General features: G+C 38.5%; 1 protein-coding gene across 4 annotated transcripts in view; it reads right to left on the bottom strand.

Annotated features, from left to right (window-relative positions):
• Positions 1 to 16,871, bottom strand: part of tbc1d16 (TBC1 domain family member 16) — a 57,263-nt gene that overhangs the window by 38,939 nt on the left and 1,453 nt on the right.

Genomic DNA, 16,871 nt, shown 5'->3' with positions numbered 1-16,871 from the left:
TGATTATAAACAAATAATTCTAATTTTTAAAAGTGATTACCTTTTTCTCTGTAATAATAAAACAGTAGCTTGTACTTGATCCCAACTAAGATATAATTACCCCTTATTGGGGGCAGAACAGCCCTATTGGGTTTATTTAATGGTTAAATGATTCCCTTTTCTCTGTAATAATAAAACAGTACCTGTACTTGATCCCAACTAAGATATAATTACCCCTTATTGGGGCAGAACAGCCCTATTGGGTTTATTTAATGGTTAAATGATTCCCTTTTCTCTGTAATAATAAAACAGTACCTGTACTTGATCCCAACTAAGGTATAATTACCCCTTATTGGGGGCAGAACAGCCCTATTGGGTTTATTTAATGGTTAAATGATTCCCTTTTCTCTGTAATAATAAAACAGTACCTGTACTTGATCCCAACTAAGGTATAATTATCCCTTATTGGGGGCAGAACAGCCCTATTGGGTTTATTTAATGGTTAAATGATTCCCTTTTCTCTGTAATAATAAAACAGTACCTGTACTTGATCCCAACTAAGGTATAATTACCCCTTATTGGGGGCAGAACAGCCCTATTGGGTTTATTTAATGGTTAAATGATTCCCTTTTCTCTGTAATAATAAAACAGTACCTGTACTTGATCCCAACTAAGGTATAATTACCCCTTATTGGGGGCAGAACAGCCCTATTGGGTTTATTTAATGGTTAAATGATTCCCTTTTCTCTGTAATAATAAAACAGTACCTGTACTTGATCCCAACTAAGGTATAATTACCCCTTATTGGGGCAGAACAGCCCTATTGGGTTTATTTCATGGTTAAATGATTCCCTTTTCTCTGTAATAATAAAACAGTACCTGTACTTGATCCCAACTAAGATATAATTACCCCTTATTGGGGGCAGAACAATCCTATTGGGTTTATTCAATATTTAAATGATTTTTAGCAGATTTAAGTTATGGAGATCCAAATTACAGAAAGATTCCTTATCTGGAAAACCCCAGGTCCCGAGTATTCTGGATAACAGGTCCCATACCTGTACTGTATTATTATTACTACAGGTATGGAATCCATTATCCGGAAACCTGTTATCCAGAAAGCTCAGATTTACAAAAAATCTCCTGTATACTCCATTTTAATCAAATAATTCACATTTTAAAAAATGATATAAGAAAAAGATATAATTAATCCTTGTTGGAGGAAAAATAATTTTAGTGGGTTTAATGTTTAAATAATTTTTTTGTAGTTTTAAGGTATGGAGAACCCCAGGTCCCATACCTGTACTAAGAAAAAGGAAAATGCTTAAAATGAAATTTATGGCATATGGTTGCCCCCTAATACTAGCTTTCTGGATACTGTGCTTCTGAATAAGGGATCTTATAAATGTATTATGGATTTGGTGCACTCCTAGAGCAAAATGACACCCTATAATTACAGGTATAGCTGGCAACCAAAGGCATGAGAGTTCCACCAATCGGAACAGAAAAAAAGGCACATAAAATAAAACAAGGACATTAAACCTTTATATAAGGGATGAGACTGTACAACAAAGTGAAAGCCAAGTCCTCACAAACTGTGCAACACAGGCCTTTACTGCTATACACATTACTCTTGCCAATCTACAACCTCCACCAAATAAATGCAATTTCCCAGTTTTATACGGGGGTATTGAAATTCCTTGCCATGGCCTGTCAAACAGTAAGAAGACAGAAGAGATATATGTTATATTAAACTATACACAAGCGGATGAATAGAGCTAGCATTCCTGTGCCAATGCCTCTCAGAGTGGCTGCCATCTATGTGACCCATGTGGGACATCCTTTTGGGACTGGCAAGTGTCTCTACAGTTGTCCTGCCACCTAAGCTGCCTTTGTCTGCAGGTACAGACAGACCCTGATATATCCATCACTGCCATCCATACTGTTCCCCTGCAGAACACTGATTTCATTAGTGAGCAGGAGCCAATTAATCAGTGCAGAATTCTCATTACCCGTGTATAATGGCTCTGCATTGTTACACAAACGCACAGTGCAGAATTGATGCGCTATTAGGACTAGAGTTGAACATTAAAGTTGGAGTTAAACACAGAATACACATTTTAATCAACACACAAAACAGCTTTATCAGGTATTTCTTTGGACCAATTTTGGACCAAAAATTGGTCCCTTGGACCGATTCGGCAGCTTATTGGCCCATGTAGGGGCAGAACCGAGGGGCCTGGCTGACCGATATCTGGCCTAAAATTGGGCAGATATCAATCGACCAGGTTAGAAAATCCAGTCGGATCGGGGACCGCATCGGCTCGTTGATGCGGTCCCCGAACCGACTGCCCCACTACCGCCCACATAATCCGATCGTTTGGCCCCAGGGCCTAAACGCTCCCCGATATCGCCCACCCGTAGGTGGCGATATCGGGTGCAGATCCGCTCGTTTGTCGATCTTGCCAAGCGAGCGGATCTCAGCGTGTATGGGGACCTTTATCCAGACTGTTTGAATGTAGACAATAGTTTCTGTGTTTTAAGTTATAAAAAGCTCTTTACTACAATAAATATAACATATAAATGTGATAAGCAAACACCGACCAAAAAGTGATTTCAGTATTATCCTTACGGAAGAGCTATTTTTTTATTCTGGATTATGTGGATCATTTATTTATTTAAGAAAACATAAAAACACCTTCTGTGGCTTTGTGTCCCAGAAAGTGTTAATGCCTGCTGCGAACCCCCTTTTCTTTACTGAGTTCTCTTCTGTGAAGATGGTTGAAGAGGTACTGCGCCTAGCAGATATGCACAATAGACACCGCTTCTACCATCTTCATAGTCAGAGACAAGGAGAGCTGAGCAAAACGGGGGCAGAGTTTCACACTAGACTAGGAAAAAAAGAGTTGCAGTTGAGCTGTTTGTAATTTAGAAACTAAAAACGACTAATGGCAAGGAGAAAGGTATGTTATTCTCTGGACTTTTATGACTAGGAAGACTAGGAAGTAGCTGAGAGAGCTGAAGTTGAGCTGCTTGTGATACAGAATTTACATAAGACTGAATGCAGGGTAGTGTGGTAATATTGCAACTATGTATCCTACCCTGCATGATTGGACTCATTATCCAGAATGCTTATGGGGTTTTCCAGATAAGGGATCTGTCCATAATTTGGATCTCCATAGCTTAAGTCTACTAAGAGATTATTCAAACATTAAATAAACCCAACAGGATTGTATTGCCCCCAATAAGGGGTAATTATATATTAGTTGGGATCAAGTACAGGTACTGTTTTATTATTACAGAGAAAAGGGAATCATTTAACCATTAAATAAACCCAATAGGGCTGTTCTGCCCCCAATAAGGGGTAATTATATATTAGTTGGGATCAAGTACATGCCTATGTTTAGTTTTTCTTTTGTACAGGTTTTACAGGTATACTGTTGTATATACTCACATGATAATGTAATTATGTTGTTTTTGGCAGCAATTAACTCTACTCACTTGGTATTTAGTTTAGGGTTAGTGAAGTGTTTGTAATCTTGATAAAAGGTCTGTGATTAATACCAAAACATTGATCTTCAATAAATATGCTGAATTTTATATATATATTTAAATTGTGAAAGGCAGTGTGAACTTTAATTTTATACATATATATAAGTGTGAACTTTAACCCCAAATACATTATATACAGTGAGAAGCAATGGTCTAGACACCCCAGACAATGAACTTGTTCATTGGTAAAAATAAATGCTCCCATACTCCACCTAGTGGTAGATGAGATTAGTACCCAAAAAGAAGAAATAGGAGAACAACTCGGGGATAATGATTTAATAGGTGCTTCAAAAGATTTGAATTGTGCTTTGCTGGCGGTTTCTGAAGGCACAGAATCATGAACAATGAACTGACATGGCTGCATACACAACTTTATTAAAACTGAAAAACAGAAATAAACTGATTTGTTTAAGAATAACATGAATTGTTTGCAATGTAGTATAACACAGTATTAATAACCATGCCATAAAAATCATGACTGAATCCCATGGCTGAAGCATGGCATACAGGGCAGGAGCTTTGGGAACACTGGCAAGCCAAGTGCCAAGGGAAAGATTAAAAGATCACATAAGAGAAGCCACAAAATTTGTACAGCGCTGCGGAATATGTTGGCGCTTTATAAATAAATGTTAATAATAATAATAAAATGCATCAGCTCCTGATATGATGCAGCCCTATCCTATAAATATTGTCTATGTAACATTTCTAAAGCAGCATTAGCATCAGAAAAAAAAATAGAATAATAGAATAAAATCATTCTTTCTAATAAAGAGATTCTTTGTTATTATAATGTGTGCAGCTGTAGAAGAACTTTGCAAAAGAACTGGCTCTGTAGCAGTTGCTGAAGCTCTGAGACAAAAGGCAGCTTGTTGCTGGCATCCTCACTGCATACCTGCCCTTACATCCAGTATTAAACAGGCGCCAGCAGAACAGATGTGAGAAAGGATCTGTGGATCTGCTGTTATTGTGTGCAATCCATTTGCCAAGACAGACAGTTTTCTGACACTCTGGAAATAATGAAATGATTGATAAAATAACAAAGAAGCTGAAGAGCTCTCAGGCAGGGGAAAGTGTTCTTGTGCTTCTTTGCAAATGGCCACTTCAGTTCTGCTTAATCTCTCCTATTCTTCTGGAGAAGAGGCCGAGGTGACCCGACACAAGGCTCGCAGGGCATGTTAACTGGGAAAGAGACAAGCTCATGGAAGAGCAGGGAAAGGGAGATGCCAGAGGGGTGAGTGGGCAACATCAATGGCAAATTGTACAAAATCTTTTTTTCACAATTAACTCCCATAATTTGTGATTTATTAATGTTTAGTTAACTTTTGGGCAATAAAAAATTGCCAGGTTTGATCTGTCGAGTACCACTGAGTCCAATGGAGGCTTAGAATAGTAGAGGAAATACAGGGGGCACAGGAAGAAATACAGTGGGCACAACAGGAAATACAAGGGGCACAAGAGGAACTTAGTGGGGGTGAGAGAGAGCAGGAAAGCCCAAGGGAGAAGAGCAGCAGAGAGGACAGAGGAAGGTGGCACAGACAGCAAGTAGGCCAAAGTGGAGCCAATCACAGCAGCAATGGAGGGGTAGGAGTGGCAGGAGGAGAGAAACCTAAAGAGGAAGAAAAGGAGATTTAGCACCAAGGAAAGGCTAGAGACCTCCAAGAGATTCATGTTATTCAGCAGGGAAGGTTGTGGGGGAGATGGTGGAACAGATGGAGGACGAAAAAAAAAATGGAGAAAAGAAAGCAAAGAGCCTGAGGTGGGGGTCTCTGAGAAGGAGAGAAAGGGAGATGGGCAGCTGGGAGGCACTCAATGCACCTCTGGGGAATATCAGGTCTCAGGAGACTCTAAGGCTGGAAGAGGATTCTGGGAAGGAAAGGAATTGGGGGGGGGGGCAGCAGTTGAAGGAGGATGTGAAGATTTAGGCTAGGAGGAAAGTGTCTTATTAGAAAATGGTGAAGAGGGAATATCAGGTAAATCTCTGAGACTCTGTGATAGTATAGAAGGTGATGAGCTGACACTTCGGTTTGATTTATTGTTTCTAATCTTGCATTCTGCCCAATGTGTATTGTTATGTGTTGATTAGTTACTTGATTTGTTACTTGTCCCTGACACCTGCACTGCTAAAAAAAATGCTCCCAAGCCCCACCTAGTGGTAGATATGAAAATAGCACTCAATAGTAAAAACCCAAGACTGGCTCACCCAAGTTATGAAACTATTGGTTATCTGAAAGCAGATGCATTGTGTAGGTGGCTTTTTCTGAAAGCTCAGGATCAGACACAATGACCTGGGACGACTACCTTTGCAACATTATTAAAATAACAATTTTAAATGGTAGAATGAATTGTTTGCAATGCACACAGTGTAATTTAGTGATAAACACTGTACCATGACAGAATCCCTTTAATCTAAACTCCTTATTCCAAGGCAGTCCAAGCTCCCCGATTGGCCCTACCTGATGCAGCTTGTTCTGATTAACCACAATCATGCAGAGTAAGGCAGTATGACGCTTGCTATGTTTGTAGGAGAGCCATTTTGACACATCTCTGCAGTAGTTTGAAGCCTAATTGATGTGTATGATATATGGTCTCTGTAAAGAGCTGCAGAATACGACAGTACTATATAAATATAATATATTATTAATAATAAAATAACAATATTAAAATATTGCACTTCTGCCCATCACTATCTAATATGCTGGCCTAGGCTGGGAATGCAGGCTGGTATGTAATTCTCAAGAGATCTATGCAACCATAAGGCTGCCTGTACGTAATTTATTATACTAACAAGAATTCATAGGATACCTACACATTGTAGTTCTTTCACTAGTGCCCAGCACTACTTGATGTATAACATGGGAGATGTCAAACATTTTTCTAGGTCTCTGTCTACATAACAGCCCTGAATATTGTAGGATTATTATTTACATTAACTGATTGATGCATGGTTGCATGAAATATATGTGCATTCAAGCATTGTGTGTGTCCTTCTAACCTGAGGGTTTTGTCATGTAAGATCTCATTTTTCAAAAGGATCAGTCTGAGAAAAGGCACAGATATCTGAAAAGTAATTGCTTTCAAAAACCACGTGTCCAATAAGCCTAAAATCATGGCAACGTGGCAAAAATATATTTTCCTGTGACTGAATGCCCATAGTGGGCTGACTGCCACTCTTTCCCCATGCACTGTCTGGCACCACTCTCATATCATTCTACGACCTTCCCATTCTGCAAATAAGATCCAGAGCTTAAAGCAATCTGTAAACATAACGCCCCATATCCATGCTTGTAAAACCTGTTCTGAGTAAATTAATAGGTGAAAAATGTAGGTTTGAAGGTGTATAAAGAGCCTAGAGCTTACAGACACTGTTAATGAGTTGTAGACTGTGTGCAAGAAGGTGCAATGCTGTTTGGCATATTAACTAACCTAAAGTTAAGATCTACATTAAATATAGTTTAGAAAGAAACCAAAGAGATGGGGCAGTAAAAGGTTAACAACTTTAAAAATGACACAGCCTAAAGCTGTCCATACACTGAAAAAGATTTGGCAAGATCTCCAAACAAGTGCATCTTTCCCCAATACTCCCATATGCCATATTCCCCTATATATAATATATATATATATATATATATATATATATATATATATATATATATATATATATATATATATATATGATGATTTTCAGCCATGGGCCAATAAGCTGCTGATATATAAATTGTAGACTGAAGGAACTCCTGCCAGGAGACAAGTTGCCTCAGGTAGCAGCAAACTGCAGGTAACCAGGGCAGCCAAAAGACACTTATGGTAACTGTAAGAGACAAAATTCAGTTTTTAAAAGTGGAATTTAAGCTCTTATAGTGCAGAGAGTGCAATTGCGCTCTGGGGAAGAAAAAAAAAAAAACACAGCTGTACTGCATGGACCAAGGGGAAGCAGTATTTGATTTGAAGCATTTGTGGTTTGATATAAGTTTTTGTAGGAAGAAAATTATACAACAGAGCATTGATAAACATGTGTTGAATTTTTCTTAATATTGATTCACCCCTCCAAATAATTACATATATATACGATTACTACAAAACTGAGGCTGAGTATCCTAATGACTGATACTGACAAGCAGGCACTTGCACCTATAGGAAGAACCTCATGGAAGCAGTGAGTGAAAGATCCGGCTATTCAAGCAGAAAACACACAGATTCACAGAATGTCAAACCCTCCAGAGTCTTTGCATGAAGCCCTGACCTGTGTGCATTCAGCAGTGGAACTGCGGGGAGTAAGGGAATTACCAGGCACATCAGTAGCCTCGGAGGGAAAGGAAGACGACAGGATGTCAAATCAACTCAAAGATGTGAGCAGAGGAATAAAGCTTTAAGAGCAGCTAAAGCCAATGCCAGTCTCTAACAATGGGGCACACACTGATGAGAGGGAAAAAACAAAAAGAGAAAAACACATTTTACCTATTTATAACTAGCAAATGCCTGACATGCTTGTTTCCTCTCTCCTGTCACGACCTATACAGATTTGAACCCTTAACTATTACATGAACAGACAGAATCTGCTGAGCCACTGAATCTGCTCTTGTGGATTGCTCTGCCCACCCCAATATGTCTCTGCTGACTCTGCTTCCTCTGTTAGACTAGCAGCGGGTTATTGCTTAAGGGCATTTATAAGCCCAACTCATGCTAATAAAAGTGCTTGGCCATTAAGCTTCCCTCTGTACATTACAGTACCTGCCTAAGCACAGGCATACAGGGCAGAGCACAGGGCAACCTGAAAATCACAAAAGCAGTTGCTAAGAATAGACCATTCTATAACATAAAATAAAAAAGTTAACCTAAAGGTAACCCTCCCCTTCAATAGAGAAATGTAAAAAAGTAAAATGAACTAAAATATAATAAATTAAATGTAGGGGAGCAGAACTCCCCCTGGGAGTAGAAAGAACCGATAAGGTGGGCTCAATGCTCCTGGTACAGGGGAATCTAATGTTAATTCCAGTTTTTATCCTGCCTCCAAGAAGGAAAATGCAATAACCCATTAGTATCCTGTGCTCCCTAGGGATTAAGTAAAAGGACTGGCTGCAATGGGATACTGCCTAGGTACAGATTTGCTCAGTGTTCATAAATGAGCCCAACTATCAAATAACATAACAGTAACGTATAGGGGCCCATTCACTAAAGTCTGAATTTTTGGGGCTTAAAATCACGATATGGAAAAAATTTGGAGTAACCACGATAATTTCTGATGTTCTAAAATGCTTTTATCGATCGTACGAAAATATCGTAATTGCGAACGTCACAAAATTTTCGGATCTGAACATTCGTAAACGGCACGAAAGCTGTTCTGGCTTTGAAACCTTCAATGCATGATTTTGGAAGCCTTCCATAGGACTCAATGGCACTCTACAGCTCCAACCTGGCCAAAGATAGTCACAATACCAAGGCTTGAATGAATTCCGAAATGGTCGTAGTCTCTGCGAAAAGTATGACTTTTTCTTGAAAGTTAACGAAAACCGAGAAAAAGTTGTGGAATTTTAACGAAATTATCGTGGACATTACGAAATGGTCTACAAGTTAGAAAAAATACAAATTTATCTAAAAAATACTTAATCGAGATTTAGTAAATGGGCCCCATGGCAACAGAACACAGGTAGGAACTGCAACGGAATTCTGTAGGGTTCCTATCGGATATAATAAAAGCCACCAAGTTTGCCCAAATGCATTTTTTATTCATTCTGTGTTTTTAGTGATCATTAGATTCAATACATTCATTAGATTCAATACCTTTCTGGTTGGGTTCTAAACAATCTGTAACACAATGTTATTTTGCAGAACATTTAGAAATGTCTTTTTATTAACTGTGCTGGCAGCAATTTTTCTCCAGTTAATAAAAGTTGCCCCAACTCCTCCTCTCTTTCCCATTATAGTTCCAGTTTAGTCATGTGACTCATTCAGCCATGTTTCAGCAATTCCAATTTCATTACACTTTTTATACATTCATAATTTTTAAAGGGACATATCTCTCTCTCTTTGTCAGATATTCTATCCAGGAGGAATTTACTGCCACTATAAATTGTGTGTTGGAATTTCCTGCATAAGCCTGGACTAATCACAGGCCAAATGTCTGAATGGCACCACGTTACAACATAGGTGTTAAACAAAAACCAGTCTAGTCAGCCTAACCGTGGAGCAGTCTGTATGCACGCCTTGGTATGTAAAGTATACACAGTTTGAATATTTTTGTGCATAGTATGCTCATCCTTGTGGTTTCACATCAGCATTTGTTTTTAGCTGTTTCCAATGTAATGACACGGATTTTAACCCCCCAAAAATGAATGGATATAAACATATTCAGAGTCGTTTCTGAGATGTAAGTAAGTTTTACACAGACTATAGTGCTAGGCAGGTTTCAGCGCAACCCAATCAGCACAAATGGGACGTGTACGTCACAGACCCTCAGGTAGCGGTAAATTCACAGCAGCTTTGTTCCACATGGAAAATCCTGACACGTTTTGTCTTCAATAACACGTAATCATAGGCAGGCAATTATAGCAAATAACCCTTTGTTTTAAAAACAAATCATCATCTCTGACGCAGTTCCTCCTACAAAATTAACTCTTTACTACACTTTATAATACGACATGCAAAATAAACAATTATTATTATTATTATAAACATTTATTTATAAAGTGCCAACATATTCCGCAGCGCTGTACAATAAGTGGGTTTCATACATTGGACATACAGAGTAACATATAAAGTAATCAATAACCGATACAAGAGGTGAAGACAGCCCTGCCCAAAAGAGCTTACAATCTACGAATGCAGGTATCCAACATTATGACTTTAGCATGGGCTTGACAATATTTTGAAACATTTTTATCCACATCTTAACAAATATTTGTGTCAAACTGTATGTATCTTATCTCTATCAAAGGTATCCAACCACCCCTGAAAACCCCTCTTAATTTAGCATCATTAAATAATATAGAAACATTTACTGAAACAATCTGTCTGATTGCACTGAAATGTTGTCCATAGGAAGTCATGAACTTTGGTTTAAGTATCTTTCCTTTTACTTTATTGTCACTTAAGAGATCACTTCTTTTTCTTTGTAATGCAGGTTAAATGCAAATTGGAGGGGAAAAAAATGGATTCATTTCATTTTTTTGAAACCCCCATTTTAGAAAAGAGCTAAACATACTGTACACTCCAAATAATGGAAGTTGCTTCCTTTTAGAAAACATGTTTTGTAAAGCTGAACTGGCCCTTGAAGGGGAACATGGCATTCATAAAGATATATATATTGAAGATCAATGGAACAAGCCCTGAGGGGCACCTCTGCTCTCTGCAAAGAGCATTCAAGGTCAATTTATGGTAAAAGAAAATAGTTCTCCTCCCATAAGTACTGTGCTACAAATGTACTAGCCCATAGTCTCAGTCTACTCTGAAAAGCAAAGACAATGTTTGGATAACAGTATTATTACTAAGGAAAACTGTACATCTGATCTCCTTTTTCCATGAATATATAATCCCCCATACCATGCTAATGTTACAGTCATGAGAAGTTGTTATTCGGCCTCTACTCTGTGTTGTCTCTGCACGGTTTTCGCCTGGATGAACGCACATGGAGTGGATTTTTGGTGCAATAATGCTAGAGAATGCTGTTTATTGGTCTTCATTTACCCTATATTATATATACCCATTAATTTGTCACTGTATTCAAAACGCAGGGAACTTCGTTAAACACCAGAGGCTGCCCTGTGGCATCATTACAGCTGCTGTAAAATATGAATTTGGGAAACAATAAGGGTTTTGCTGAGAGTATCCACTCAATTCTTGTGGTAGATTGCACAACTAAAAGTGCAGAGTAACATTACCAGGCCATCTGTTTTATAAGTGACAGTTTCACAAGAAGTGACAAATGGAATTCTGATAACTACTATCTGCCAACTGATATGTACACAACTTTCATCACACTGGCTGCTCAACCAGTACAAAGGCTTTTCTGTTTTTGCCCAATCTGCTTTCACACAAATATTGATTGACCTAATCATTGTGCAGGGGTGCTCAGATATAAAGACCATGTATTTTTCTACCTATGTTTGTCTCACGTGTTACATGAAACTGCTTACAGGCTTATCTGCCGTGAAAGATGTGGTCTGACCTGCTAAACCTAACTGCCGAGTCTGGTGGCTTTCACAACACAAAACAGGGTCTTTGTTTTAACCAACTCTGCGTTCGTAATTGCCACACAATACCAGGAAATGCCATTAGACATGATAAGTCAATCAAAAAAGTCATTTTGAAGATGTTTTTTCTTTTCTTGCAGCTCATGCCCTGTGATCCAAGTTACTAAATCTATTCCTACAGTCTGCCAAAGCAGTTTCCCCCACTGCTCTATATGTTTGCATTACAGATTCAAAGAGGCATCCGGTGCTAATGGACATACGGCACCCCTTTAGCATCTGTCCAGGACAGCCAATGCTTTCAGCTCCTGAGCCGTCAGCATGGTGCCATGGCCAAGATGGCAAACGTTGTGGGCCAAAAGCATTTTTCTGTTCCAGGAGAGTAGACTGTGGGAACGAGTACCCAATTTGGCTGACATGGGGATAAGCTATAAGGTACCACCTTCACACCATTTACAATTCTTAGGGCTCTGGTACACGGGGAAAACTCCCTGCTCGCGGGCGACTAATCTCCCCGAGTTGACTTCCCCCTGCCATCCCATCGGCGAACATGTAAGTCGCCGGCGGGATGGCAGACGCGGCGGGGCGATTTCGGGAAGTCTCGCGAGTCTTTTTCGGCGATTTGCGCGAAATCGCGCCGCAGGGGGAAGGCAACTCGGGGAGATTAGTCGCCCGCAAGCAGGGAGTTTTGCCGCAGGCGACTAATCTCCCCGTGTACCAGAGCCCTTAAATGTAATTGCTATTGAAAGCAGCATTTGCTAAACTCCTGGTTAAACAGTGTTGCCAAGGTCAGTCTCCCCCAGCAAGACAGGCCTGTCAATCTTCTGCCTTGTGTTACATTGTTTCAAGAGTCAGAGCTACCGGGGCAGATAATAGACAAGAACAAACACTTGCTTGTAATAGAAATAATAAATACAAATAACTTAAAGCCATTACAAATGTGTAATGAATGTATTCTACAGAGTTGCCATGTCCTTTACCTGTGCATGTAACAAAGTTGGTGTGTCTTTAATACAAATTGTGACATAAGATGTAAGATATTTAAGGAATGGGCAAGGCAGTTTTGCACTGCCCAGTCTGGAAAAAATAAACATATAATTTAGAGACATAGCAGTAATTTGTAAAAGAAAGTTAATTACCATGAATATTTTATTATTTTATGCATCACTCTAAAGCTGTGTATGCAGAATGTACATAATTTTAAAAGTCTAAACACTGTTCCCTGTCCACAAGTATCTTTATCACCAGCCGCCGTTTGTTAACACACACAAGCAGAAAGTATATATAGTGTGTAACACACACATATATATAGTTTATATATAGTGGAATTGGCTGTAGTATATAGTGTAATCAATCCTGTACCCACAGTGTTTCTGCAGAGTGGAAAGTGGGTACTAAATGTGGGATATAATGACATGGCCTTTCTGTATAAAAGCACAGTACTGTTAACAGCACTGCAGAACATGATGGCACCTTATGAATTATATTATTATAATAATTTCATACAGCCAAGAAGAGCTTTCAGAGAAAGAGAGAGCAGTCATTAACTTAGGATGGAAGGCCAGTAAAGAAGAGTTAAATATTTATAAGAAGGTTGCAGGGCTTTAGCTTTCTTATGCACAATAGGTTTCTTATCTCTTAAATAGGATGTAAATATATGTCAGACTATTCAACTACCTCCCAGTAACTTGGTACCATACACTGGGGGACCTGTTATCCAGAATGCTTGGGACCTGGGGTTTTCCGGATAAAGGATCTCTTTGTAATTTGGATCACACTGCATGTGGATGCTTCCGGGTGCAGGCACAGCTTTAAGATTTTGAGTGCAGAGGGGATGATATTTAACAAGTGTTTTTCCTCCAATAAGGATTAATTATGGCTTTGTTGGGATCAAGTACAGGTATAGGACCTGTTATCCAGAATGCTCGGGACCTGGGGTTTTCCGGATTAGGCATCTTTCCATAATTTGGATCACCGTGTGTTGAGTCTACTAAAAAATCATTTGTACATCAAATAAACCCAATAGGGCTGTTCCCCAATAAGGGATAATTTATACCTTAGTTGGGATCAAGTACAGATACTGTTTTATTATTACAGAGAAAAGGGAATCATTTAACCATTAAATAAACCCAATAGGGCTGTTCTGCCCCCAATAAGGGGTAATTATATCTTAGTTGGGATCAAGTACAGATACTGTTTTATTATTACAGAGAAAAGGGAATCATTTAACCATTAAATAAACCCAATAGGGCTGTTCTGCCCCAATAAGGGGTAATTATATCTTAGTTGGGATCAAGTACAAGGTACTGTTTTATTATTACAGAGAAAAGGGAATCATTTAACCATTAAATAAACCCAATAGGACTGTTCTGCCCCCAATAAGGGGTAATTATATCTTAGTTGGGATCAGGTACAAGGTACTGTTTTATTATTACAGAAAAAAGGAAATCATTTTTAAAAAATTAAAATTATTTGCCTATAATGGAGTCTATGGGAGATGGCCTTTCCATAATTTGGAACTTTCTGGTACCAGATCCCATCATTTTTAAAAATTTTATTTATTTTATTAAAATAGAGTCTATGTGAGATACCTGTAATTCAGAGGTTTCTGGATAACTGATTCTATACCTGTACTATTACTAATATACCCAGACTATTCACAAAATAGTGTGCCAAAACTGTGTTCCTGCTGATGGGAGCTGGGGGCATAAGTTATTACAGTACAGGTATGGGACCTGTTATCCAGAATGCTCAGACCTGGGGTTTTCCGGGTAAAGATCTTTCTGTAATTTAGATCTCCATAACAAGTCTGCTAAAAATAATTTAAATATTGAATAAACCCAATAGGATTGTTTTGGCTCCAATAAGGATTAATTATATCTTAGTTGGGATCAAGTACAGGTACTGTTTTATTATTAGAGAAAAGGGAATCATTTAACCATTAAATAAACCCAATAGGGCTGTTCTGCCCCCAATAAGGGGTAATTGTATCTTAGTTGGGATCAATTACAAGGTACTGTTTTATTATTACAGAGAAAAAGGAAATCATTTTTAAAAACTAAAATTATTTGCTTATAGTGGAGTCTATGGGAGATGGCCTTTACGTAATTCAGAACTTTCTGGATGATGGGTTTCCGGATTATGAACATAGTGCCATCAGCTTCATGATGTAGTTCAACTAACTTTTAGGGACATTTTTACTAAAGTGTGACTTTTATTCTGGTATAACTTCCAAGTTTACCATGTACCAAGTGAACTATTGCAAAAGAAATGCAGTGAATTTTCTCCTGGTGAAGATGATTAATACTTCCCTTGTTAGCCCTGGAGCCTGACCTCTACATAAGGAAGAAGTGACCTCCTACTTCTTATTGAGAATGTCTGTACAGCAGGATCTGCGGTTTCCTTCCCATGTGGCTATCACATGTTTGGATTCCTCTGGCTCTCTCCCAGCAATGTCTGACTAAAGCCCCTGGCAAGGTATCCAGTGCAGATAAACGGAACACTAAGGCAGATTTACTGCTACTTATTAAATACTACAATACATCATTTTGTAGTAACAATGGTGTTTATAGACTATATAGTTCTGCATAAGGAAAGAAAATGTTGTCATCATTTATTTATAAAGTTAAGCATTGAGGGTCACATTTGGAGGGGAGAAAAATACATAATAAAATAAATTTGTGTGTTTAGCATGCCTTTCTAATTGCATTAAAAAATGTGTGTAATAAGCCAAACCTTAAGTCAACTTTGTACTGCTACATTGTTTAGCAGTCAGAACCACATGTACAGTGATGATAAACAGTGAGAGAAACACTGATTTTAATAGCAATAACATTTAAAAACAATGTTAAAACCATTGAAGAAGTTTCATTTTCAGTAGTTTTCAAGAGGAAGACTCTTTAATGAAATCAAACTCTTCTTACAAAAGACAATGACAGTGGATTTTACATTACCACCATGGTACTGAATATCATCTAGTAACAGAAAACCCCCACTATAAATAAGATTGTAAGCTCTTTTGGACAGGGCCCTCTCTACCTGTTGTATACCTTATTCATAGTCACTATTCATTTTTGTTTGTAAGCTGTATGTTCAATGTATACATTTGTTTACTGTAACAAACATTATGTTACCACTTTATAAATGTGTTAATAACAATAATAATGATTAGTAACACAAGAAGCAGGCAGAGTGTACATCCACTGGAAGCTAAACTGATTATTTCATGAAGAAAAGCTAAATGCAACTTTATATGATTAGGGGGAAGGCTTCTACTACCAGCCCAATCACAGAACCAGCTCTATAGGTCACAGACATGACTTTGGTAGATGGAAACATGAGATGGTGCATCAGGCAAATGCTGTATATTTAATAGAGGAGCACAGTCCTATAATGCTACGGCCACACAGGCTACTTGCAGTTGCTTAAAAACATGCCTCATTTACTTTATCCAGCAGCACGCATCAATATTAGGGTGAAGACACACAGAGCTACTAGTAGCAGCTACTTGTCACGGCTACTAAAATAGACAATGCTGATCATTTACTGATAACTGTTGCTATGTGTGTTTTAGCAGAGGCAATTCTCAGTATTGTCTATGGCAGGGTATTTTCTGGCATTTAGTAGCCTTGAAAAAGTAGCTGCTACTAGTAGCTCAGTGTCAGTCTTCACCCTTATACAACTTTTTCTGGCCCATGTAGCTTACCATATAGGAAAAAGTAAACATTATAGCAACCCATGTGTCCTTAGACTAGCCCAGTAAACTGAATGAGAGTGAAAACAGATCCCTGTAAAGGCATAACATCTGTAAAAATTGCTGAACAAGCAGGGAAGGAGCTTGATATTTGGATTGGAGGGGGCTACCAACAGAAGGCTAACCGCTCGGCCATGTATATATCTATAGCAGATGACCTCTTTTCCTAAATGGTCATTATTCTTCACATATGTGATGTAGTGGATCTTTATACATTAAGCAGGGCGAGGTGGCAAAGCTAAAAGCAGGCATAAACTGGGTGTAGCAAGTAGCCTCATGAAAACCAACCTGGGTGCAGAATTACAGATCTTATACAGAAACTGGGCAAGACAAAAAGCAGCTTTCCTGGGGCCAAGCCTAGGGGTACAGGAGGAAATTCTTACCAAGACAGGTTTGTGTCAGTA

Source organism: Xenopus tropicalis, chromosome 10 (assembly GCF_000004195.4).
Source record: "Xenopus tropicalis strain Nigerian chromosome 10, UCB_Xtro_10.0, whole genome shotgun sequence".
In the NCBI taxonomy this organism is placed as follows: domain Eukaryota; kingdom Metazoa; phylum Chordata; class Amphibia; order Anura; family Pipidae; genus Xenopus; species Xenopus tropicalis.
Note: the sequence above shows the minus strand (reverse complement) of the source record. Positions and strands in the feature narration are given on the sequence as shown.